The 24,238-nt window shown below is 48.6% G+C and overlaps 1 long non-coding RNA gene across 4 annotated transcripts in view; it reads left to right on the top strand.

The window, feature by feature from the left end:
* The window catches only part of LOC106039928 (uncharacterized), a 33,603-nt gene extending 9,631 nt beyond the window's left edge, over positions 1-23,972 (top strand). The window contains exons 3-7 of one of the 4 annotated variants that reach the window (XR_001209572.3): positions 9,230-9,451; positions 20,083-20,133; positions 20,233-20,344; positions 21,071-21,241; positions 21,357-23,972. This is a non-coding gene — a long non-coding RNA (uncharacterized lncRNA). The other 3 variants (XR_001209579.3, XR_001209577.3, XR_001209575.3) reach the window with 3 other exon arrangements.
* Positions 23,973-24,238: the final 266 nt, after the last annotated feature.

Here is a 24,238-nt window from a genome sequence, read left to right as displayed (position 1 = left end):
AAGTTTTTCTGGAGTGTGCCCAGGCTGCTGTCTGTCTGGCAGCAAGGAGAAGCCAAGTGAGTGAACCTGGGTCCAGAGGTGCAGCACTGCCTGCTCAGGAGCCGCGGCACCAGGGACCCTCCTGTATGACCTCCACGAGCTGTCCCATTGCTGCTTTGGCCAGAAGAGAAGAGTTAACCCTCATAAGCATCTCAGTGGGAGAGGGAGGAGGGAGAGAGCTGATTAATCCAACCAGAGCCTGGCTGGCCCCGATTGCAGGAAGCAGGCACCTCGCTGCTTGCTGCTCGTGCGCCCCTTTCTGCCAGCTTTAGCCCAGAGGACATCCTCCACCCACCTCTGGCCACGCAGATGCTGGCGGGATGGCAGGGTGAGGGCAGGAGCTGCTTCCTCCATAAGCTTAGCGAGGCAGTGAGAGGAATCTTCAAACGGGGCTGGAGTTAATAAGTTAAAATACAGAGCCTTAATCCCCCGCCGCTAAATCGGAATGTAATTCAGCTTATAACCGCGGCCCAATCCATGTGAATTACAATCACTTTAAATACAGCTGGGGCCAGCCTGGGTTTAACATCCTCCTGAGACATCCTGGAAGCAGAAAGTGGGGCAAGCAGTGCAGTGGGTGCCCCTGCCACCCCAGGGAGCCACGGCGCGGCAGGCAGGGGTCCCACTGCCTCTCCGGGACCCCTGGGGACAGGCACCCCTAGGTGAAAGCCTGGGTAAGGGCAGGAGGATGCGAGTGTGGCTCGGGTGCGAGCTTATCTGCCAGGGAAAGGGGGGTGGAGGCTGCTGGCAAACCCGCGGTGCTTTTATCTTTAATTTAGGATATTTATCTCAAGAGATTCTTCGAGCTTTAAAACAAACATAAGGAGATCTGTGTGTGTCTGGTGGCATCTGGCCTCTGAAAGCAGGCACGCACGGTCCTGGTGGCATGGCTGGTGATGAGGGCTCTGCCTCCTTCCTCCCCATTTAACCCATGTTGGGACGAACCTTGCTCTCCTTCTGCCTGCCCCAAGGAACCAGTAGAGCAAAGGGCTCTTCTCCCAGCTTCAACCAGCAGCGGGCATCTGCAAGCAGTCCCAGGGGTACCCACGCAGATCTCTTACTGCAGCTAGCTGTCACTGTTACATTATTCAGTCCCAGCTTTTGCAGCTTTATTGCTCAGCCCCAGTGGGGAAGGAACAAATGCTCATTGTCTCCTCATGCCACCCCAGCCTGGGAAAGCGGAGGTTTGGGAGCCTGCATGGGAGTAGCTGAGGTCTTCTGCCACCACTGACCCACAAACCTTCCTGGGAAGCCTTGGGCAGCGTCAAATGCTCCACAGAAATTGAGGGTCTTGCTGGCCGCTTTTCCAGGCATTGAGCTGGAAAGTCCCTGTGGGAATGAAGCTTTACTTTTGTGGGCTGCAAGGCGTAGACAGAGTTCAAGGAGTCTGAGTTACTAGATTGGTGGGGAGAGGTCAGAAAATAAGATCCTATTCCCAGACCTGTGCCTATTCTTGGACATTGTTAGGAAGATGCTGACAGTTATTTCATGTCACTCTGTTTTTTGTGGTTTCCTTGAATTTCATCTTCCTATGGTGAATGGCTAGTGCTGTTAATACCAAGCCAAAAAGAGAAATCAGTAATTTCTCAAAGCCTGGCATGCGAAGTGCCTGGTGTACTGGGCTGGACAGTTCATGAGTTTTCTGTGGGCGTGATGGGGGAATGGAAGTGAGCTGGGTTCTCAGGTGCTTTCCCAAACCCCTGCTAGCCAGTTTTCTACATTTAAATGCAGTTTACTTTGCAGCACTGGTAGAGCTGAGAGGAGGACAGATGTAGGGAAATGCAGGTCTAAGACAAGCTGCCTCCCAGGCTCTGGGATTCTGGGCTCTGGGGCAGAAACACTAGCAAGATCAGCCCCAGCCCTGGGCTAGAAGAAGGTCATCTTCCCAGCTCCTCAGACAAGCTGTGTGTATGGTCCATGACCACGCTGCTCTTGGCTCCTTACAGGAGCATCTGATCAGCGGGTGGACCTCTCGCCAGGCAGCTGGGTTGGTGTGGCCCCACAGCTGTTCCTCTGACACCCTCCCTGTGTCCACCGAGACTTCCATGCGCATCACAGCTTTGTCCCCTCTCAGCGGCAGGACGGGCGTTCACCAGACCTAGACCTTCCCAGCTAAAGTCATCGAAATGTTTTGAATTTTTGTGTGGTTTACAAACACACTGTTTGTTTCCCCAGTGCTTGCAGAGTGCTGTGAGCAGTGCTCCTCCCTTTTGCTGGTCTGACTGCTCTCGTGTGCCATGCAAGAAAGGGTGTCAGAGGGAGGGAGATGCTCACCCGAGCAAGGCCAGGATGGTGCTGCCTTTTGTCACACCGCTTGTCACCAGGGCTGCCCACCCCTGAGCACCGTGTGCCTGCAAGGAAGGTCTCATCTCTCTAGGGGTGAGCTGCCAAACTTGCTTTGAAACAGGGGTGGTCCCAGGACATTGAGCTGTGTGATGAAGCCTTGCTGCTGCTTAAACTGGATGTGTTTCTTGGCTTTAGCCCGTGCCATTCCCATTTTTACACCAGCCCCGTGGGCAGGGCAGGGGGCAGGACACAGCCCCAGATGGCAGGCTGATCCGTGCAGCCATCTGCTGTCATCGTGCTGTGTGACAGCTGAGGGCAGGGGGATGCCACCTCCGTGCTGGTACAACTGGCTGCTGTGCCGGGGTCCACAGCAAGTAAATGGAGCATCCCCCACCTCGGACACAGAAAACTACCCCTACTGACAGTGGCCAAAGGGCAGGCATCTTGTTGGTTTGTTTTTTAATATATTGCTTTGCGCTATTGCTTGCTTTAAAGTCTCTCCTTGCATGTTTCCTCTCTGGATGAATGTTAAAGGATGGTCTCCACCACAAGCCCCACCAGCAGCAGGGCCCACAGGCAGGCACCAGGCAGGCTCGTGTTAGAGAGCTCCTGGTACGGCATCCCCACTGGAAAGTGGGAAATTATCCCATGTGCTGCAATGCACAAGTGGGTAATGACAAAATAAGGCTTTCAAGTGGTTCTCACGGAATTACAACATCTGTTCTGTCCTTCGTGCAGGCTGCAATACAGGGAAGACTGAGGAATTTCATGGGAGATGCTGACCCCAGCTGCGGTTTCCTGTGTGCTGGCAGAGCCACAGAAGCCACCACAAATGCTCCAGGAGGTCATCCTATGAGAGCATTAGGTCAGAGACAGCAGGACCTCTGCTTGCTCATCCCCTCGCCCTCCAGCGGAGTGACTGGAGCAGAGGGCAATGCCAGGGCAGGCTGAACTCCTGCTCTTGCCTTCCCCACAGGTGACCTCAGGACCAGAGCACCAGCAATCCCACTGGTCCCTGCTGACACCAAGACATAGGTAGCTGGCTTAGCTCTCCTCGGCTCCGGACGTACCTCTCCGAGCTCTGTCACTGCTCAGCGCCGAGATGCCGTTTGAGAATAACAAATAATCAAAATGCTTTGTCAGCATGAAAGCCCATCACGCCAGCATTGGCTGTGTTTGAAATACAGAAGCAGGGCTGTTTTTGCTGAGGAACTCCCCCAGAGACAAGCAGCTCCTGCATTATTAACAGCGGTGCTGATGAATCCCTGGTAATGAGACGCGCTCACTCAGCCAGCCAGCGAAGTGGCCGTGGCCCTGCCTCTCGCAGCCCACGTTGCAGTGCTATGTTTGAGAGCAAGAGATGACTGCTCTGGGGAGCAATTGGCAATGCTTTGCTGTAAGATTTGGCTACTTTCCCTAAAATTTGCTAATGTCCTGCCAGGCTTGAGCTAGGTAGGCATGGAAATCCCGCTTTTGTTCTCTGATGGATGTGAAAAGGGAAATACGAGGCTGCTTTCCCAATGACACAGACTTGTGATTAAAGAAAAAGACCTGTTCCTTGGCTCGTGCTCTGCTCTGCTCCAGAGAGCAATGTGGGCTGTGCCCTCTAGTCTGCTTCGTAATGGCTCAACAGATTTTGCTGTTAGGAAAATCTTTGTCCAATTTCTTTAACTCAATTTCATCTCGCTCCATTTATCAATTCTCCTTTTGGTTTCTGGATGCAATTACTTTCCCACTGTGGCCATTATACCTCCTAGGATACTTGTAGAATACGATCTTATGTACCCTCAGCTGACATTGGGCCAGGAAAGACATCTCAAACTCTTTCAGTTTTTGCTAAGTCAAACCTCCTCTGAGCTTTCCCAGCAGGATAATACTTTTCCGACAATATAGTGCAAGGGATTAGCAGCATATGTGGTTGCAGAAAGACTGGTCTTCCTCCAGTGCATAATATCATGCCTCTGTAGTGCGACACGTCATTGCTTGTTGTGCTAATGCATTTTCAAGCAGTGTAATTCCCCCAGCAGTTCTGCAGAGCTACTTTGTGCTGCAGGCGCCCTGGTGCTTTGCAGATGTCACATATGATGTCAGACTTCTGATGTCATTGCTGCATGCAGAATGACTCTGTTAACCTCAGACATGTTCATGCTACAGATTTTCATCTGTTGTGGAGTTTCCCTGGTATGAACAGCATCGATCTCAAGTACACCTCTGTGCAAGCAGAGGAAAAAGCAGATGTTGCAAGAGCTAAGAGGGCTGGTTAACATGATATAGGAATAACTGGAGTAATTTTTTTCTTTTAAAGCAGAACTTCTTGTGGATCTTGTGAGTAATCTGTGTAGTGAATGTGTAGTCAGGACAAAGAAGAGAGAGGGCACAAAAGCTCCCGATAAGGAACTTGCTCCCTGAAAATGGCTGACAGAGTGAAAAGGCTGAAGTTACCTCTCCTGTACTTTCAGTTTTTAGGTGTGTGACAGGCAATTCAGGAACAAGGGATTCCAAGATGCCTTTGGGCTCTGATTTTGGCAGTAGAGTTCTACAGATGTCCCTCCGAGCTCACATAAAAGACCAAGAAACCCTGACAAGACATTGGAGCAGATCTTGGAGATGCCTACAGCACTGGGAAAACCAGTGGCACTTAGGACTGAAACAGTGAGAGGCGAGAGGGTTTGCTTTGGCATCAAGGAAGGCAGAGCTGAATCTTCAGAAGGGGTCGCAGAAAAAGCAATGCACCAAGCGGGCCACAGCGAAAGTCTTATCTGCGTGCAAAGTGGTGCAGCCTCAGGTAAAATATTACTAGTGTAGGGCTTGAATAGGTCAGAAGTGTAATAACTTAATGCAAGGACTGAGTCACTCTTGCTCAGACTGCAAGAACAGCACGAAGCTCTGCCTGCTCCCACCATACCAAGCACCTGCTGCCTGTGCACATCCCCAGAGCCCCCCAGGTCGGGCAGAGACAGCATCCTTGCTGTGCTGGGGGCACAGGGACCAGCCTGTGATGCACTGAGAAGGAGCTGGGAGCTTTCTGAGCTAGCATGGGAAGGGTGGGAGAGCGCTCCCTCTCCAGCACAGACCACCTCTCCTGATTGCTCGCAGGCTTCATGCCTGCAGTGCCAGTCAAGGCTACAAGTTGAAAATCCTCTGCGGAACAGAAATATCCTTGCTAATTGGTGGCAGCAGGTTACACTATCTAAATTTTGCAAAACCTGCCGCTTACGCATTAATCATCCTGAAAGAGGGATAGGTTAAAGCAGGATGAGACCTGCCACTGATCCCCCTAGCACCTCACCAGACGCCTCCTCCAGCACCCTGGCTCTCTAGTCGCTGTTCCCCTCGTGCTGTGGTCATCTTGCCAGTTTTTTGTCCGTGTGACACGGCTTCCCAAAAAGCCCCACTAAACTCCTCCTAAAAGGAGAGTTTCACCGTGGGCACAGGGCAGGAGGAGATCTGCCATCTCTTCCCAGCTCAGCTGCTGACCACCTGGGGCACGGCCTTCCCCTCCAACATGCAGTATTGTTCAGCTGCACCTCCTGCAGAACTCCCCCAGAGCTGGGCCGCGGCCTGCTCCCTCCGTCGTCTCCCCTTGCGTTGGCCATGTCCCCGCCGCGGCCGAGGACGGCCGGCCCGCCGAAGCGAGCCTCGGAGTGACGGCGCCGGGCCCCTGTTTTCAATTAACGTTACTATTTCTGAAGGGAATATCTGCGGCGCAGGGAGGTAACCCATGGCAACCATCTGCTAAACCGCAATTCACGCTGCCTGGGCTTATCGGGGAGGTGGGGCGCGGGCGAGATGGGGGCTGGGGGCGACGCAGGGGGGAACCTCCCAAATCTTGGCAAAACAGCCTCCTGTCCTTGTCCCCCTCCAGCACGGTGCTCGCTCTCCCCTCCGATCCCACGCCACTGGATAATTTATGGGCGAGCAGCTCACCGTCGTCGCTTTGTTTGCAGCTTGCCTCTAAATATAGCCCTGCTCCGGGGGATGCAGGCGAGCGCACGCCCGACTGTCTGCCCGCAGCTCCGGCTGGCCAGAGAGGGGTCTGTCCTGTGTGGAGAGGGGCTGGTGGACAGAAGAGGCCACAAGGGGTTTCACATGCTAAAAAGAAGTGCCCTCGTCCTTAGCCCTGGCTGCAGATGCCCTTGGGCCGGGTGTCGCCGGCTGTGACTTTGGCCGGGGCTAACACATCACACGTGGAGCCCAACTTGGGCGCTGAAGTGCTGACGGGGCAGTATAATAAGTAGCGAGCAGAAATAAGAAGCTACTTATGTTTTAAACATAACATTAATTAATAAAGAAAAGGGTACGGTGTAGATACTAAAAGCCCTCATACACCGAGGAGAAAAAATCTCTTTCTCTTATAATTTAGAAACTGCCAGAACGTGGTTCCCTGGCCCTGAATGACAGCATCCCTATGTCGGATTTGGGGAGAAGACTGCTCTGCAGTCATGCAGAGACCAGCCCTGCTCCACTGCAGGAGGAGAGCTCTCAGAAAATAGATAGCGTAAGGATAAAAGGAAAAGGTCATTTTCAGACCACACCACTCCATCACATCAACGTTAATTCATGTTAGTCTGTTACTTTGGATGTAACTGAATGCCATGAAAAATGACTGAGATTCCCCGGCCCAACCTGGCAGTGCACTTCAGCAAAGCTATCTAATAGGTTTATTATAGTTTATTGAGCAGCCGTTAGCAAGGAGTAGATCAGAACAACTGCCCAGATGCTAAATGGCCTTAGGAGTGATGGCATTTTTGGAAGAATTATTGTGGCAGGGTGGGTAACTCGGTGTCTAGGGCCCCATGCTACCTCCATCCCTGTCAGAAGAAATAATGGCCAAATTTCCTTCTGAGCCTCATGGCCCATTGGACTAATGCATAGGGGCCAGTCTGTACGGCACGTAGAGTACCTTCAGCTCCCCCCGTGTGGACGATCCCTTGCAGTTACTTTTTATGAGCAAGGCATTCTGAGCACCAGAAGTCATGCTCCCGCCTCTCCTGCTGCACCCCAAAGGAAATTCCCTTCTCCCCATGTAGCAAGGAACGCTCCCGGGCACCAGCCCTTGCAGGGATATGCAAAGTTGTGTCCTGGCTGTCAGGAATGCCATAATTAGCACTAGTGGGGAGAGACTTGGAAAACATTTTGCTTTCCCTGAAGAATGACCTCTGTTCCCTGCAACAGAAAAAGTGACTTGCAAATCTGTTTTGCAGAGCGACCACACTTTATTACCAGGCAGAGTTAATAGCAAGGTTATTTTACTATTAAAGGAAAAAAAAAAAAGTTAAGCATCAGATTGCAATGTTTGGAAACAAGGTTAAGGAGCGAGAAGACAGCAGAAGGCTCCATCAACATCTGCCTGCAAGCTTAACTCCATCCTGCCCGCCAGATCCAGCTTTCATCTATTCAGCACACAAACTGGGGGTAGATTCTAGCAAACCCTCTCCCTGAGAGAGCGAGTTTTCAAGTACCTACCCCTCCTTTCCTTACAGTCCATTATTTATGTTCCTATCTTTTCAGGAGAGCTGTAGAGTGAAGGGTATCGCTGGGGATTTCACAGGTACTCATTTATTTTATGCTAATTTAGGGGCTCTCCTTACAGAGTTGTGTTGCTTTCAGCCACCCAGTATTTGTGAGACTACTTGTGGAGTACTTTCAAGCTTACTTGAAAATAGACAGCTCTGATGAGAAAGGGGACTGTGCACTGCTGTTCTCCAGCCTTTGCTTCCATCCTTCTTCAAAGTCAGTCAGGTGAATGGCACTTAGAAGCTTCCATTGCATCATTTTCCACATTACTCAGTGAGTTCTTCAGCATCCTACAGCCATCTTTCTGTTGGATTTGCTATTCCTCAGCAGAATTACTTGCAATGTGCTCTCTTACCTGATTTCATGCATAAGGACCCCATACTTTTTTCTTGTTACAGCCCCACCTCCCACCCCCCATAATTTATGCATTGCTTCTGACACCCACAACTCAAGTTACCCTACAGAGCTCCCACAGAGACTGCACAGGACATACTAATGATGCCTCTGGCTGACTCAGACCCTGGCAGAGGACCATCTCCCCCTCTTGTAAGGTTATAAGAAACAGAGATTTCCCTCACCTTCCAGTGAAGAACTAGACTTCAGTACCAGCCTGGAGTGAGCTTTAAACTCACGGTCCCCTTCTGCAGCTGCCTCCGCAGAAGCTCTCTCTAGCGTTGTCCCACCTTTCCCTCCCCTCTCAGGTCCCATTTGTCTCCCAGCCTTTTTACAATTCACAGCCCACACACCACAGCTCCCAGACACCCCACATTATATCCGATATATCAATCAGACTTGTGCAATTGGGAGATTGCTCCCTGCCTCTCCCAGTAGCAAGGATGCAGTGTGCATGTGCTATGCAGGAGGCTCCCCCTCTGCCTCAAAAAATTTCCACTTGAAATACTCCAAGATATGCACTAGGACAAACTCAGAGGATGGTAGCAGCATATACAGAGCTGTATAAAAATCCCAGGTAATGAACTGGCAGCACAAACTCAAATGAGATTTGTGCTCAGCGATGTTTCTAGGGAGCACTGCTTCTGCTCTTTGCGGAACCAGGGGTGCCAGTGAGGGGTGTGACTGAAGTAGGAATCGTTGTTTGGTGGGCTCAGTCTTTGAGAGTTATTTTGGGGAAGAGAATAAATCAAATATGACCATACTCTTTCCTTATATAATAATTAATGTCACTTGAGTTATCTGTTGATAGCACAGGGCCTGATGACTTCTGGTGCAACTCTGTAGTAATGATTATATTCAAGGCCTTCCAGCCCTCATGTTTGCAGCAAATGGCCTCTTTTCCCTCATTCCAATCCTTTTTTTTTTTTTCTCTTTTTTTTTTTCTCCTCTTGGTAAGCAGAGGAATCCCCTTTTCACCCTGTTTTAATTACAGGAGCCACGTGACCCTTCCTGGAGCAGCCGCCATACAACCGAAATACATACACCAGGCCACTGGGCTCACAGAAAATATGTAAGTAGGTTACACGGGGGCGGGGGAGACCATTAAACACAGCAGGACCCACTTAACTGAGTACCTATTAGAGGAGCAGAAAGTGGTGGAGGATGAATGATGGGGCGGCTCTCCTCCCTCCAGCAAGCCCCAGCGAGACTCAAGGTGGGTGGAGAGGGAGGCTGGCAGAGGAGCAGAGGGGTTTGATGTGTGCTGAGGCTGGTGCTGCTAATGATTGCTTCCCAAATAAATAAATCAGAGAGCTCAAATATGCCCCTGCAGCTATTGCTCTGGGCTGGTAGCTGGAAGGCTCATGCAGCTATTGTATTCTCCGCTGCTGGTGGAAAGCCTTCGTTCTGCTCTGGGAGAGCATGGAGCAGCTCGACCCCAGCCCCGTCCCTTCTGCTTGCAGAGGGATGCCAAGCCTGGATGGCTCCCCTAGCCCTCAAAATGGTGGGGGAGGACACTGGTCCACACGCTGCTCCTGCAGGAGTGTCCCCAGAGCAGGGGACAGCAGCAGCAAGGTAGGAACAACGTGTGGGTTTGGGATCTACTCTCCTTTGTGAAGGCTCTTAGGGAGTGCAGGCAGATTGAGTCTTTCCTCCCAAAATACATTTAAATTCTAAGTTATTGAGGGTGGTGTTCTGACATGGCCCTAGATAAGTTAAGGACTGCCTTATCTTTTGGAGAGAAGTCCCTCTAGCCATCTGGAGAGCACCTCTGGCATTTGATTAGCCAGGGAATCATTTCTTGCCTCAACCAGGGGTAAAACTGCACTTGGTTATGTTACAGTATGAGGGCTTTTCACCAACCACTGTATTTATATAATCTTTCTGCTGACAAATACACCCAAATCAAACATCTAAATAGGATTAAAGTAGGCAGCTTATTACTGGCACTTGAGGAGGAGCAGGAATTATGGTAATCAGCCATAACAGTGAAGTTGGGGTGTATGACCCCTACAACTTATCCTTGAAAAATACTATACAAATAGCTTCTGAATCAGTAAAGAGTAATTTCATATTCACTGAATAATAGAGAAAAGCGCAAACGAAAATAGCCAGATCTGAATATCAATGTATTTTGGGTTCTTTCTTGGTGAGAGGAAGACGAGCATAATCACAAGTGAAATAAGTGCCAGGCCATATTTAACCCTCTCAGCAGTCCATCAAGTAGAAACATAAATTGGTCAAGTTTTCCAAAAATAGAAAATTGTCTTGCCACAGTAAACAATGCCTGCTGTTCAGTTTGGGGTCCACCTCCCCTTTTGCAAGAGAAATATTCAGTGATGTTTCTTGCCCTATGACGGGATTTAGCTGCGAATCCCAGTTAGCACTGTGCAAAAACTGCCTACACTGCTCCTGATTTCCAGGAAGGAAAGTCGGACGATGCACACCCCACACCTGGGTTGTGTCTGAATGTGATGATCCTGTACAGTTTTGTTCTGGGGAATGCAGTGCACAATGGCATGGTAACAGGCATAATTTTTCCTCTCCAGGTGGCTAATTTAAATTAATCCTATGGAGTTAGTGACTAAAAACAGTCCTTACCTCCTGGTGGCTACCAGCAGCCTGTTTGAAAAGGGTTGATGAGTCCCAGTGGTGTTCTTGATGGGCAGTGTCTCCATCTTTTAAAATCATCCTTACAGACAGGTGATTACTTCCCTTATTGGCACTTTCACCTATGGAAATGAGAACTGAATGGGCTGGCTGATCATTTTGCACAGTAATTTATGCTTGTAGTCCAATATAGCTCATATTGAGGATCTATTCCCCTTTTATAATTGGGGCAAATTTCACCTCTAGAAGCTCTCCTTCCAAGAGAGGATGAATTACCTAAGCCGTCACCTGTCTGGCACCATTCAGCTGCTATTTATTTCTGACATGTTCATGTCAGTAGAAGGCTTTCCAACCTCACAGAGATACTGGGAGATTTCATTTATACAATACTGTGAGATTGTCTGATCAAAGGCATACAAGTGGAAATCATTACCGTTATTTTCAGGCGTGTCTTTAATCATAGATTCTCCCTATTCATCGCAATCATTGCAATTGTAACTTGGAAGTAGGTTCCCTCACCACCTGGCCACTTGGTGCTCTTCTAATCTCTGACTCTTGCCTATACAGTGAGATTCCTCCTGCATCCCTCTTCCACCTCTCCACAATGCAAACACGTTCACTAAAATTTGCTACGATAGCTTCACCTTACATGGATTTGTTTCTGCAAACCAACATGATATTGAACTTTCTGCATCCTGAATCTCTCCCGCTAGGAAACGAGAATAATACGTGGTGCTGTCTGTGCAGGGACCATTCACGGTGCTTGACAACCTTGCTGAAATGACTGAATTACATTCCTATCAGCAAAAAATCTGAAATGAGTTACAGCTATTTACGAAAAGAAAGGGAGGAATTTGCACATCTTACTACAGAAAGGAATAAGCTTATTAATGCCCCGTCTTTTTGACAATTTACATTTATTTTGTCTAATCACGCACAGAAACCCAGTGCTGTGGAAGCCTCAGGCCAGAAAAATTGAGGTGTCCGTTTTCTGTTTGTTTCTGTGGGACTTGGGCTCCTACCATTGTAATAGAGCTGGTCTGTAGCATCTCCCCAAACCAGTGCACGTGAACTTTTTTCCTCCTGTCTTTTACCTGTAAAGACTTTGGGAAGTGTGGGGGGGGAGAGTGGTGGGAAGAAGGGTGGAACACCTCCAGAAAGGCCTACGTGATGGAGGACATCTCATCTACTCTGTAAGGTTTCTTCTGAGGGTCCTAGATCCACTAGGGCCAAGGAAGTTCATCTTCTGCACTCCTGGGTTGTGTTTCAGAGGCTGGGTCTTTCATTGCCAAAAGGTTAAAAGCTGGATGGGGTGGTTTTGGTCAGTAACTCAGGTCAATCCAACTTGAAGATGGCAGTGGAAATCTGGTTTGGTTTTGACCATAGTGATCTGGGGTGCTGGAAACCATGAGAGTGCCAAAAAACTTTGGTATTAGAGACTGCCTCCAGTGACAGAAAACCTCATGCAGGCATTGACTCTGTTTCCATGTGTTTGTCCCTTTTCTTAAGCATCCTGTGTAGCAGCTGTTGCTACTTTTATAAAAGCTGAGGTGTTTCTCAAGTCCCATGCCAGGGAATAAACATCTTGGAAGGACAGGAATGAGATGTGGAGCCTTCCCATCCTTAAATCACAAATTCTAGTCTGGACCCAGGTCATCTGAAAGTTGTCATCACCTAGAATTTCAATCTGCTTATATTTGCCCTGCATGATTAAATATTCATGCCAGGATATTCTGCCATGCATGATGAGAATATGCAATGTAACCTCACTGGAAGGACTGTGCTGCAGATGTACCAATGTGCTGCCGCTTGCTGAAATGAATTCTGCTTTTGTCAGTTCTCTAGCTTTCCCTTGATGGACTTCAGTCTTGTCTCAGATCATCCCATTCCAGAGACTGATTTTTTTCTTTTTTTTACATATACAAACACAGAAAACCATCCTCATCTTGCCCAATGAGACCAAGGGCACAACAGACCATGGTAAATAGCCTCCTCACTCCTAGAGATGTGTGATCTATCTGAGCACCAAGAGACTGCTGGGCAGCAAACCCTTTGCTACAGATCATAGTAGAGCAACAACTAGCTGATGGCTAATTTCCTTGGGGCTGGCATCCTGGTGCTTTGAACAGCCTGAACTTCACTTAAAAAAAAATTATAGTGATTAAGTAAACACAGCTATAATGGAAATCTTTACTCTGCATATTACAAACCAAAATGGCCATGAAGGGAGCAATTATGAAATCTCAGGACTGTGGTGAAGGGAGGAATCATTTGAGCTGTGCTGTTGTTTGTTTTTGTTCATCATTTATTTCTCCTGGGAAACTTGACTCTGAAGCAGTCTCTGCTGCGTTGAAAGATTCTTTACATTTTCGTTAACCCAGTTTTCCATTCAGTCTTGAGCAAGATGGGAGGAAAGATACGGGTTTTACATGAAGTCACAAGGCATGATAGACTACCTTGGGGAAGGATTCCTAGATCCAGTTTCCAATTCCCATTACAAGCCCACAACACGTGTTGTGCATCGATCGCGCTCTCTCTCTGTTAGTCTTCAGTGACATGACTGATTTTACAAAGATTTGAGAGAGTGGTAAGGATAATGCAGCAGTGGCAATGTTTAAGCCACACTACTGGGAACTGTAATGATGGTTCAGAGACAGTGGACTTCTTGCCTTTCTGGAGATATATGATTGTTCCTAGTGGGTCTTTGGGACTTGCTCGATTCAGGCAAATGATAGTGTAAAGCAGCATCAGGCTTTCAGCTTCAGATGATTTTTGCTGATGTTTGTTCAGGACCAGAGGGAAATTAGCTGGTAGACTGGCTCTTAGTAGAAGATTGACTGAGAAATGGAGAACACAGCAGAGAAGCAGTTGGTGAATGATGGGATGAATGGTAATTCCCAGGTAGTCATAACAAAAAGATTGATGCGGTCCAAAAACCTAATATACTTCCTAAATGTATATAATAATGCAAGTTCAGGAGCTACTTTGAGGGCAGGAGCCAACTTGGAGGCCTTTTCCTTGACTGAACAGGCTTAACCAAAGAAAGAGGATCTAGCATTTCCTTGTGAGCCCTGCTAAAGCTACAGAGCTTGGTGCTAGAACCAAGTGGTGTGCAGATGTGATAGCAAAGCAAAGCAACAGGCCAACAAGTCGTGATTGTTCAAGACCTTCAGATGAGGACAAACATTTCTGTTAGAGGCTTAGTGTGCTCCATGAGTGGAGAGCAACCCAGAGAGACGTGAAAGAAGGGAACAGAAATGTTAGCAGTTCTTATTACATGGCTATGAATTAGGTAAGGAGGAAAACTGCCCTGTTAAACACCAAAATGTTCCCCCAGCTCCATGGTGAGCCAGGCCCAGAGGGATGCTGTGTGAAAGAGGGCAGATTTTCTCCTTCCCAGGTGGAACACAGTTCAGGTACAAGGTGTCAGAGCTGAGCTACTGGCTGCCAAGGTGGTCTGAAACAGTGTCAGAGCAGGCAGTGTATGGGGAAGAAGGGACCTAATTTGGAGGAAAAGGGACTGAGGGCTGAAGGAAGGGACTGAGTTTGGAGGGATAGGAATAACTATGGCAGGGATTTGACAGTGGGCTGTTGCTATTGCTGGGGCAAACCAAACCAACGCAGGGGACCCTCAGCACATCCACACAAAAGGAACTGTTATTCCTCCTTTTCCAGTGTGATTATCAAACACATACCCGCAGGTTGGTCTGAAACCACCTTCCTTGTTCATCCTCACTTCTTCCAGAAGCCAATTAAGTCCTTCCCGAAGAGATACTCCATGAAACAGAGGCTTTTCTGAGACTCGTAATGGTTGTCACCCCAGCACTAATCGTAATGAATCACGCTCGGGCTCCTGTTGTGCTCATATTTTCAAAGAGATGTTGGTTCTTGATCCGTTCATTAATATTAATTAGCAAGGAGTCACGTTTCATTTCCCACTTATGTGTCCAAGCTGCATCATCCTTCTGCACCCTGTACTAAAGGACCAGATGCCATTTATGGCTGGCACAAAATAATTAGCTAATAGTTAAAGAATACGTATCTCAAGTTAGTTAAATATTTATGCCAGACTTTTTCCATTTTGGCTTCCAGCCCTCATCTGGGGGTTGCAATGCAATTTAGGGAGGATATGAAAAAGTTTTCACAGTTGTATGCAGCAAGCTTTAATTATACATTCTCCATATGGATGCAAATGTTTGATGTTATACAGATGTTGGCAACGAATTGACCACCAGGTACCAGGGTAGAAATAGCAGACTTCAGCAAGCATATCAAAATCTAATTCCCTTGTTGTCACTGGATGCTGCATAATGCATCAGTCACTCTTTTGCTTCTGATCCAGCCTCTTTTGCTCAGTCAGAGATCTCTGCTGCAAAATATTTTTAGGCAAATGAATAAAAAAAAAAAAGTGGCCAGGGCTGGAGAGAGGGCATGTGTGGCTTGGATGTAACTCGAAGTCACATCCTGCATCTTCCCTAGAGCTGAGTTCTAGCAGTGAGAGAGGTGTCTGCCTTTGAGTCCTCAGATTTTGCCTGTAACAGCCACACAGGGTGCCCTAGATCATTTGCTTCACCTCCTGGGAGCCCTCTCATGCAGCCCTGCACTGTACCATGCAGGATGTAGGGCTGTGAGCCTCCAGCACCCAGTACCGTGAAGATGCTACCAGGAGGAGCAAGGACATCCAGTGCTCCTCTGAGCTGCACAGGAGCTGGGGCTCCCTGCGCTGCGCCAAGCGGAGGAGAGTATTTCCCCTCCTGATGCTCAGCATCACATGGAGATGTGCCTGTGTGCGCAGCTCCCGGCGCGCATCCTGCCCAAGGGGCGCAGAAGGAAGCTGGGGGCAGGGGCGGTGGAGGGCTGTCAGCTGGATTTCTGCTCGAGGGTACGCACAGAATGTCTGCTCTACTTAATACCTTATAGGTGAACAGTAATCCTTTAAGGGGTCCTGCTAAAGGCTGATTTTTGCTGACCTTCCACTCCTACCTGTGTCGAGAGGGTTTGCCTTCTCCTTCTCAGAAGCTCAGAACACCCAAATTATCCACAACATCTTGAGCAGATAATTACACTGAGCCAATCAGCGTTGATAACCTGGGCGCTTTCACCTTACTGTGCTCTTTGATAGTCCCTCATCCAGCCTCGATGGGGACACAGTTCTGCTGAGCCTTTGTTTTCTGGAGCAGGTTTGGGCAGGGAAATGGTGGTGGTGGTGGTGGTGGGGAGAAGGGGTAGTGTTGGCTAATGCCTATGTTAGAAATAATACCAGGTGAAAAAGTGCTTGTGATCAGCTCTCACGGGAGTATCACACCCTCTAAGCAGGTAAGATGGGATGGCTGTCTTGTGAGCTGCATCTGGGGCATGGGAAGGAGCAGCGACCCACACCTTTTCTAGTTAACCTGCAAGCTCCTGCCTTCGAGCTTGCCCAGTTTCACAAGTAAGCAGAAATGGGCTTACTCACTTGGGAGATGAAAAAAACTTCTAAGAAATATGTGGGTGCTATAGTAGATAGTGTTATGCTTCACTAAACAGAGCCCTTCCCTTTGAGTCAACCTGTGCTTTGGCAATCCAGCCTTTACAGGCAGATTTTTTTTTTCCTTTGGACTAAATTATGAAAACCGTGAAGGATTTCTCAAGGTTCCAGTTAAATTGCAGTTTTTGCCATTCCAATCTGCTGTTCCATCTCTGCAGGCAAAAACAACTGCATTTTCCCTGCCACCCCTTCTGTGCTGTGAAATAGCTGTCATGTTCTACCCCAGAGTTAGCTGCATTGTTGCGGGGGAAGAAATGTTTTTTCTGTCCATGCACGAAAGTGAACAGATAAATCTCTTGAGATGAAGAGGCAGTTATTTTGTCCTGAAGAGTGGGAAGTGGATGGAGGAAACAGAGAGAAGCCTACAGTGAGCTACAGCTCAAGAATCACTGCAAGATATTTATTCCTTGCAGAGGCAAAGGAGAGCAGTCCCACCGTTTTTCTTCTCCTAGGTTGGGAGCACAGGAGTGACACTGGAGTAACACGGTTCTTCCCTCCTGAGAGATGGCTGTAATGACAGAGGTTTTAACTTATTGTATTTAATAAGGAGGGGAGAGACAATAAAGCAACAAAATGAAACTTCTGCCCACAACATAGCAGGAAGGGGAAAGAGGTTAAAGTCCAAGTGCCAAGTCTGAAAAGTGGAAATCGGGTGTGCGCTGGTTACAAAGCACTTCTGCATGGGGCTGGCTCTAGACATGAAGGATGCTTTCTTTCTGTGATTACCTATACTTACTCCTATTAAAGTTTGTTGCAGTTTTTTGTTTGTTTGTTTGATTTTTTTTAAAGAGCTCTGCCCTCCACATTCCAATGCAGAACTGCTGGCACTAGGACGGAGGACACTGAAGTAATCGTGGGCTCAGGAGCTGAACACCCTGCAGGGCTGAGTTCTTCAGGGCTTTGAATATGTCCAAGAAAGGGTTCTTGTGCACTCAGCAGGGTTAGCCACGCTGCCCATGGCACAGGGGGCCTGGTTCTCACCTTGCTGGAGGCCTGTGCAAGTTTCTGCTTTCTGTGATCCGTGCTCAAGGGCAGAAGTGTTGGTTTGCAGCCCCGGGATAGTAATGAAAAGTTAGCAGGAGGGTTTCATGAGGGTTCGTGCTTTCCCTTCTCTTCCAGGGATTGTCTTCTCCTTTCTTTGTTAAGTTGGAAAGAAGAAAGCATGGAGGGCCAAAGAAAAGGAGGTGATCGAGCAGCTCTGTAGGAAAAGTTCCTCAGTAAAGGAAAAATCCTCTCTCGCAGTCTGGTGAGAATAACACGTGGCGCTCTAGTTACGGGGGGCACGGGTGAAGGCAGCTAGTGAGGATGCCAGAAAAAGAGTGCAGCAGGCGTCACTGCATGGTGGTGATCTACTTTTAAGTGATACCAGAAAAACCTATTAAATATATAACCTCAGCGCCCAGAAAAATGTGTTAAGAGGTTTATTCGTGTAGGAAAAGCTTCATCTTATAAATATAGATAAGGGCTTCTTTTTTTCCTCCTTCTTCTTTTGGATTTCCTATACAGAAAATGCATTTGGACTGTAATTTCCCTTCTGGGAAGCTCTACCTAGTTATGCTGCTTGCTGTCTGGCAGGACTGCTAGGTCTGTGCTGCAAATGGGATAGCTTGGCGTGATGAGTCCTTCTTAACGCTGATCCCACTGCGCCCTGCTCCAAGCCCCATCCTGCAAAACCTTGTGTTTGTGCTGCCCTGTGAGAGGGCTGGTGGTTTCCCTAAGCAGTTTAGGACCATTGTGTGCTGAAGGTGAGGCATCGCTGCTGATCATTTTGGGCCATACCTCCTGTGGGGCTGCTGCTGACCGACCTGCGAGGGAGGGGAAGATGCAGAAAATAGAGAGGTTGGTCCTGCTTTTTTTTATTTTTCCTTCTCTCTCTTAGCACAGACACTTTCTTTTCAGGCCCTGCAGGGCACCTTAGGTGGAAATGCTGCCATGGAAATTAAATAAACCTGCGGTCCTTCAGGTTACCCCCCTCCTTGCTCAACAGCTGTCTTGCCTCTGAGTGGGTAGAACAGGAGCTGCCTCCGCTCCCCAGCCTCATGTACCAACCAAAGTCCAACCACTGTCTTTATGCTGATCACAAATCAGACTCATTTTTGCATACATCCTCTTCAGTCCAAACTAAAACATAATTCTGTTTCTTTGTTGTTTCGTTACAGATGGCTGTCAGAAGCTCATGCTCAGCAGTGCTAACACCAGCCTGTTCTTGCTCCCAGTCCTCCCCACCAGTGCCTTTCATGGTATCTATCCCTGCCCCACACCACCTGGCCTGCACTCAGGGCCTTGCTCAGGGCCTTCCCACCTGCACCATCTTGTCTTGTGTTACGCTGCTGATGTGCAGTCTTCCCTAGCCATCCACACACTCATACAGATGCTAGACCATCTCATAACAGTCAGTGCCCTATCTGTGGGCCTCAGCAGGGAATTAATGCTCTGAAGGCACTCTTCATAACGATGCTGGCTGGGTTATCCCCCTCTGCTTGGCTTTTTGGCTCCTCCTTTGCTTCTCCCTTGTTTGCCTTGTCTTTTCACACTCTCAGAGCTCCTCAGCTGTTCTTGTGCTGCCCTTTCCCAAACAACTTAGAAAGCATGGAGGCCTGTGCTGACCTTCCCTTCCTAGTTCTTCACACAAACCATTGTTGTTTTGTACTTGCACAAGCATTCCTGCCAGTGAGGAGACTTCTGTGGATACCCACGGTACTCTGTCATCCCTTTTCACATTTCTCCAAAGTTCTTGTCGTGTGTGGCCACGAGTAAGTAAACAAAATAACTGCAAACGTAGACACTCCAGTGGCTTAATCACAATGACTAACATTGCCTCGTGGCTTCTTTATGCTCCTCTACATGCAGCTGCTATTGCTCTCCTTGCCACCCAGTAACTGTGAATCAGGGCACTTCCTCTTCCCTTCTCCACCCCACCTACATAGGGGCCCTCGTCCATGCTTATCACTCCTAGGGACTATGACAGCTTCCAAAATCACCCCACTGCCCAGAGACAGGGTGACTCACGTCCTGCTGGTACGGGTAGGCTTCCTACGATGAATGTGAAGGACCGTCCCATCCGTGTGAGTTGTGAAATAGCCCGGTGATGGCATGTTTGCGTTATAACACCGTTGTGTTTGACTGCTGAAGTGGAAATGGAGCTATCTTCTGATTGCATTGCAAAACTCCTGCCTTGCTCCTTCCCAGGCTCTGTTTCTGGTCTCTGACATATTTGCAAATGTCCCATTTTGGTGTGATTCTTCCAGAGTGCTTTGAGTATTTTTTTCTGATTGCTTTCTGCCTCAGAAGTAAAATGATGATACCGGACCTGACCTCTGAAGTGAGGTCTGTCTCTGCCCTCATGCAGCCCAGTCCGAGTGCTAGTGCAGTGACTGGCAGCTCCTCCTCTGTTGGCAGGGCCACTTGCCAAAAAGCTGTGACGTGCTCCAGTGAGCACTACTTTTTCCTGTTGGGGTTGAAAACAAGGCAAAGAGGGGTGTACTAATTAACTTTTTATCCTAAGACAAGTCTGCAGGAAAGACGCTTGCCGTGGACAGCAAATCCACCTGGTAGTAGGCATCCTGTAGATCTGCTGCCACTTCTCCCAGCTTCACTGGGACAGGTGGTGACAGTAAAGAGGAGGGAGAGAGAAGTATTCCTGCCCCTTCAGAAAGGGCTCTTGACTCCATTTGGTTCTGGGGGTGTAGGCTTGCTTTTTTTACCCACAGGCTTGCCCGCTGAGGGAGAAGGATTGAACCACAAAGCTTTGTGACCCTGAGGTAAGCTGAGACCAAAGCTAAAGTAGAGGTCCTCCCCACCTGAGTCCAAAAGCAATCACTGACCTGTGAACCTACATACATCCTGTTTGATCTCCACAGCCACTACACCCACAGCAGTCTGCTCAGGCCCATGTCCTGGTGGCCTGTGAAGATCTCCAAGGAGGAAGACCCCGCAACCTTTCTGGGCAGCCAGTGCTCAGTTACCTGCAGGGTATGGAGTTCCTTCTGATGTTCAGCTGGCACCTGACGTTGCAGTTTGTAACTGGCCCCAGCGCCCCAGGTGTGGCCTCACCAGTGCTGACTGGAGGGGAAGCTTCACCTCCCTCCACCTGCTGGCAGCACTGCTCCTAATGCAGCCAGGATGCCATTAGAGCCTCCTTTGCAGCAAGGGCACGCTGCTGGCTCCTGTTCACCTCAGTGTCTGCCAGGACACCCAGGGCCTTTTAGTTTTAAAGAGAACAGTCAGGTGGAGGGGATGAACTGGGGAGCAAGTCTTGAAATTTAACATTCAGGGTCCAGGCAGAAGGTGAGACTCCTGGGCTTTCATTCCTGCTCTCATGAATATTTTAGGTTTTATATAGCGATTCTTATATGTAAAGTGCAAAACAATCTTGTGAGTAAGGGAATGGTGTCCTGGACTTCTCCCTCCTAGATGATTCCCAAATCATTTGGTTATGACATAAAGGTGACCAACGCCCACATCAAAATGCAAACAGAGTCGCTGCTATCTTCCAAAATCTGCTGTCAGGCCAATATTGAGAGAGGTATGAATTATGTATTGGCCTCAATCACAGAAATGAAGGTGTGGACTCTGAAGTCTAATGATTACATACTTCATCCAGAGTAACAATCAAAGTGCTTATCATAGCTAACTGGATGAAAGAAATGTTTCAGGATAAATGACAGTAGCAGAGAGACTTTTTTTTTTTCTGTACAGTTGCCCAGGACCGTTTAGAAAGAATTCAGACACACCCAAAGAGTCCCACGGTGTTAGATCCAGCCAGGAAATTGATTTTCTTTCTTCAAAATGATTCTGTGGAAAAACGTGAAGTGCAACCAGGAGTTCAAAGTCTTGTGGGATAAGATGCTAAAAGTCTGTTTGGCAAAGGTGATTTTTTTTTTTTTTACTAATGAAAAATCCATTTTTTTTCTGGTTACTGCTGAGAAAAGTTGATGGTGGAAATGCCTATTTGCCCATTTCTCTCTGTTGCTTTTCTTCCCAGTGAAAACAAGAAAAAGAGGAACTGCTGCTCCACCAGTTATCACAAGGCTTGAATCCAACCTTTTACTCACCTGTCTCATCGTGGCACACACACAAACCACAGGGAAATCTGAATTAACCAGCAAAACATCACAAACCTGGGACTTGAGCTTGGCTTTAGGAGGTAGGATTAGAAAGCTGTTGTGCAGTCACCTTGCCTGTGGACTTCTTCATCTTCAGCAAACATCTTTTGCTCTGCACGTGTTCCAAGCCAGTAGCATCATATTTTTCCTCACAGACAGATCATAACCTCAGGCAAAGCACAACTTCATATGTGGGGACATTTAGGAAGAAATTGGCATACTCTTCCGTCAAGCAACAGTTAAAATCTGCGAAGGGATTAGCTGCCATACACTCTGGTGCTTGCTGACAGATGTCCTGAAAATCTGGAAACACGTCGATCTATCTTTGCATAGTGTTTTTGTTTTTGCTTCCCTCTCTTTCTCTCTCTCCTCATCCCTCTGCCCAGGGTACAAGTGGGAATTCCTTTCACCAGCAGCCTGGGAACTGCCTCAGTGCCATCCACGGAGCAGTGTGCTGGTCCCAGGGGGCAATCCCAGCTGCACTAGACCCAGATACTCAGCCTGGCTGCAGTTGCCAGCTTTCCTGCGATGGCAGCACTGCTGCTTTGTACCAGGGCATTTAGGGTTTTATCTCTGTTCCAACTACAACCTCTCAGATCATTTTAAAGGCGCTTAAATGTTGGCCATTAAATATAAATATCTTCTTTTTCCTCTGGGTGAAGCCAGTGTTCAAATCTTTGCAGTGTAAATAAGGGCTGGAGAAAATGTTTTCGGAATTGTTTCAGCTCAGCTAAGTGGCCGTGGCCACTCGTCCCCTCCATGCCCCTGAGCTGTAGGTGTGTCTCCTCTCCCCTTCAGCAATGTGGCAGAGGAGGTTTGACTGGATCATGACATCCCCCATGCGCATCTTCAGGCCGGAGGACCCTGATTTCTGTGGATTTTCTTGCATGGTCTTGGACAAATAACATAGGACGTTGTTAAAAATTGTTTGGTTGTGTTTTGTTTTTTTTTTTTTCTCTGGATGGTTTGATTTCTGATTGCTCAATCTGCAGCTCTGAGGTGGCTTCTAAGAGGAGACAGATGTGTGTGCAGGCACGACCTTCTCTGAGTGATGCTCTTTTAAACCATCCGTCTCTGCTCGGAGGCAGTCCTTCGCAGCGGGTCAATCCTGCAGCTGTATTTTAACCTCCCCTTCCTCTCTTTCCCTACATCTGCTTTCTTTCTGTGCAGGCAGGAGATCACTCCTCCTGACTTGAGGAGGAATGGGGAGCCTCCTGCCTCACCAAAAGCAAGTCTGGGGCCTGGCTTGAGCCCAGTCCCCTGACTGCTGTGCTCTGTTGCCACTACCCATGAGGGCTGCCGCACACCGGGTGAGCAGAGCACGCGGAGTCAGGGTGTGGATGTCCTTTTGCTTCCCCGGGGCAAAAGATACAACTCCCCGTCACAGCTGCTGCATTACGACAGCTCCTGGCAGCTTGGAGGAAATCCACCCTCATTTCCCTGTCCGCACAGCAGCCACCCATCTCACTAGGGCTGCGGATGCCTGCTGCTGGTGCTAGAAGAGGCAGGGTGGGTGAGAGCGCTGCCCGTGCTCGCCCTGCCTGGGCAAGTGAAGGGGAAGCAGGCCCGAGCAGCCGGCCGGCAGTGCCGAGGAAGAAGAAAGCCGTCAGTGTGGGTAATAGCCTAACACTGTGGTAGCGGCCTAACGCCTGCATCAGCAGCAGCGCCCGAGTCACGCCCGCCTGCCCGCGGCTATTGCAGCACCCCGCTGCCAGAGAGCAAGCACAGGGCAAGGCCTCAACGCCCGGCCGCTTCGGGGGACGGCGATCCTCAATGGCCCGATTGTGCTGGGAGCACGAGGCAGCCCAGGCCGGCCTTCCTGAGAGCTTCCCCGTGGCCACCACGTGCTTGAAAGGCACGTCTGTCAGACAACCGTCTCGTTCCTCCTCCCTCGGACACAGGAACAAACCCAGGGACGGATGGACGGATGTCCCCAGGGAGTAGGATCCCCACCAGCAGCCAGAAATGCCTGGCCAAACCTGAGCGCTGACTCAGTTTCCCCACTGACACGGGCTTGGGGAGGATGTTTTCCTCCAAAGTCAGGGAGCGTTTGCAAAGTCCTCTGAGGAGGAGCGCTCTGGCAAGCGCTAAGTTATTTTTATTATTGGGGTCAGGCGGGAGAACAAGCACAAAGGTGATGAGACTTTTGAAACACAGGTTCCCATTAATAGTCTTTAGCACACGCAGTTCTTGTTATAATCTAATTTGACTGGAATTGGATTAATCTTATAATGCTATAATGTCATTTCCATGGTCTTTTTATATTTTTATTGTTACTGTACATTAATGTAATACTCTGCAAGAGCTCTTTGAAGAGGATGTGATTGTTCAGTGAATCTCCGATAACATTTTTGCAGGGCATTTCTGTGCTCCTGTTAGGCTTGTACGTTGTGCAGTCACATGTACTGTAAAAAGTAAGAACGCACCCAAATTCACCTCAAACTGTCTTGCAACAGGCTCTGCTGGTGAAAGCAATGCATTCAGAGCCAAGAAAGCAGGGCTCTGCTCCCGGCTTTTCCCTGAACTGTTCTGGGAGCTCACCTGAATCGTGCTAGTGTTTCCAGCCTGAGATGGAAATAATTTGTCCAGACAGGAACAGAGTGGGTCCCTGGTCTATATCCCTTGCCATCTAGAAAACCCTTGTGGTATCAGCAAGCTTTAATGTTTCCTTTTCATTCAGTGTATCCTGAGCAAATGTTTTTTTCCTGTCCTATGCCCTGCATTTCTTAGTTCACTTCTTTTTTTTCTTTTTTTTTCCTTG

The sequence above is a fragment of the Anser cygnoides genome, chromosome 1 (assembly GCF_040182565.1).
Source record: "Anser cygnoides isolate HZ-2024a breed goose chromosome 1, Taihu_goose_T2T_genome, whole genome shotgun sequence".
Taxonomy (NCBI): domain Eukaryota; kingdom Metazoa; phylum Chordata; class Aves; order Anseriformes; family Anatidae; genus Anser; species Anser cygnoides.
This window is presented reverse-complemented; position numbering and strand designations above follow the sequence as displayed.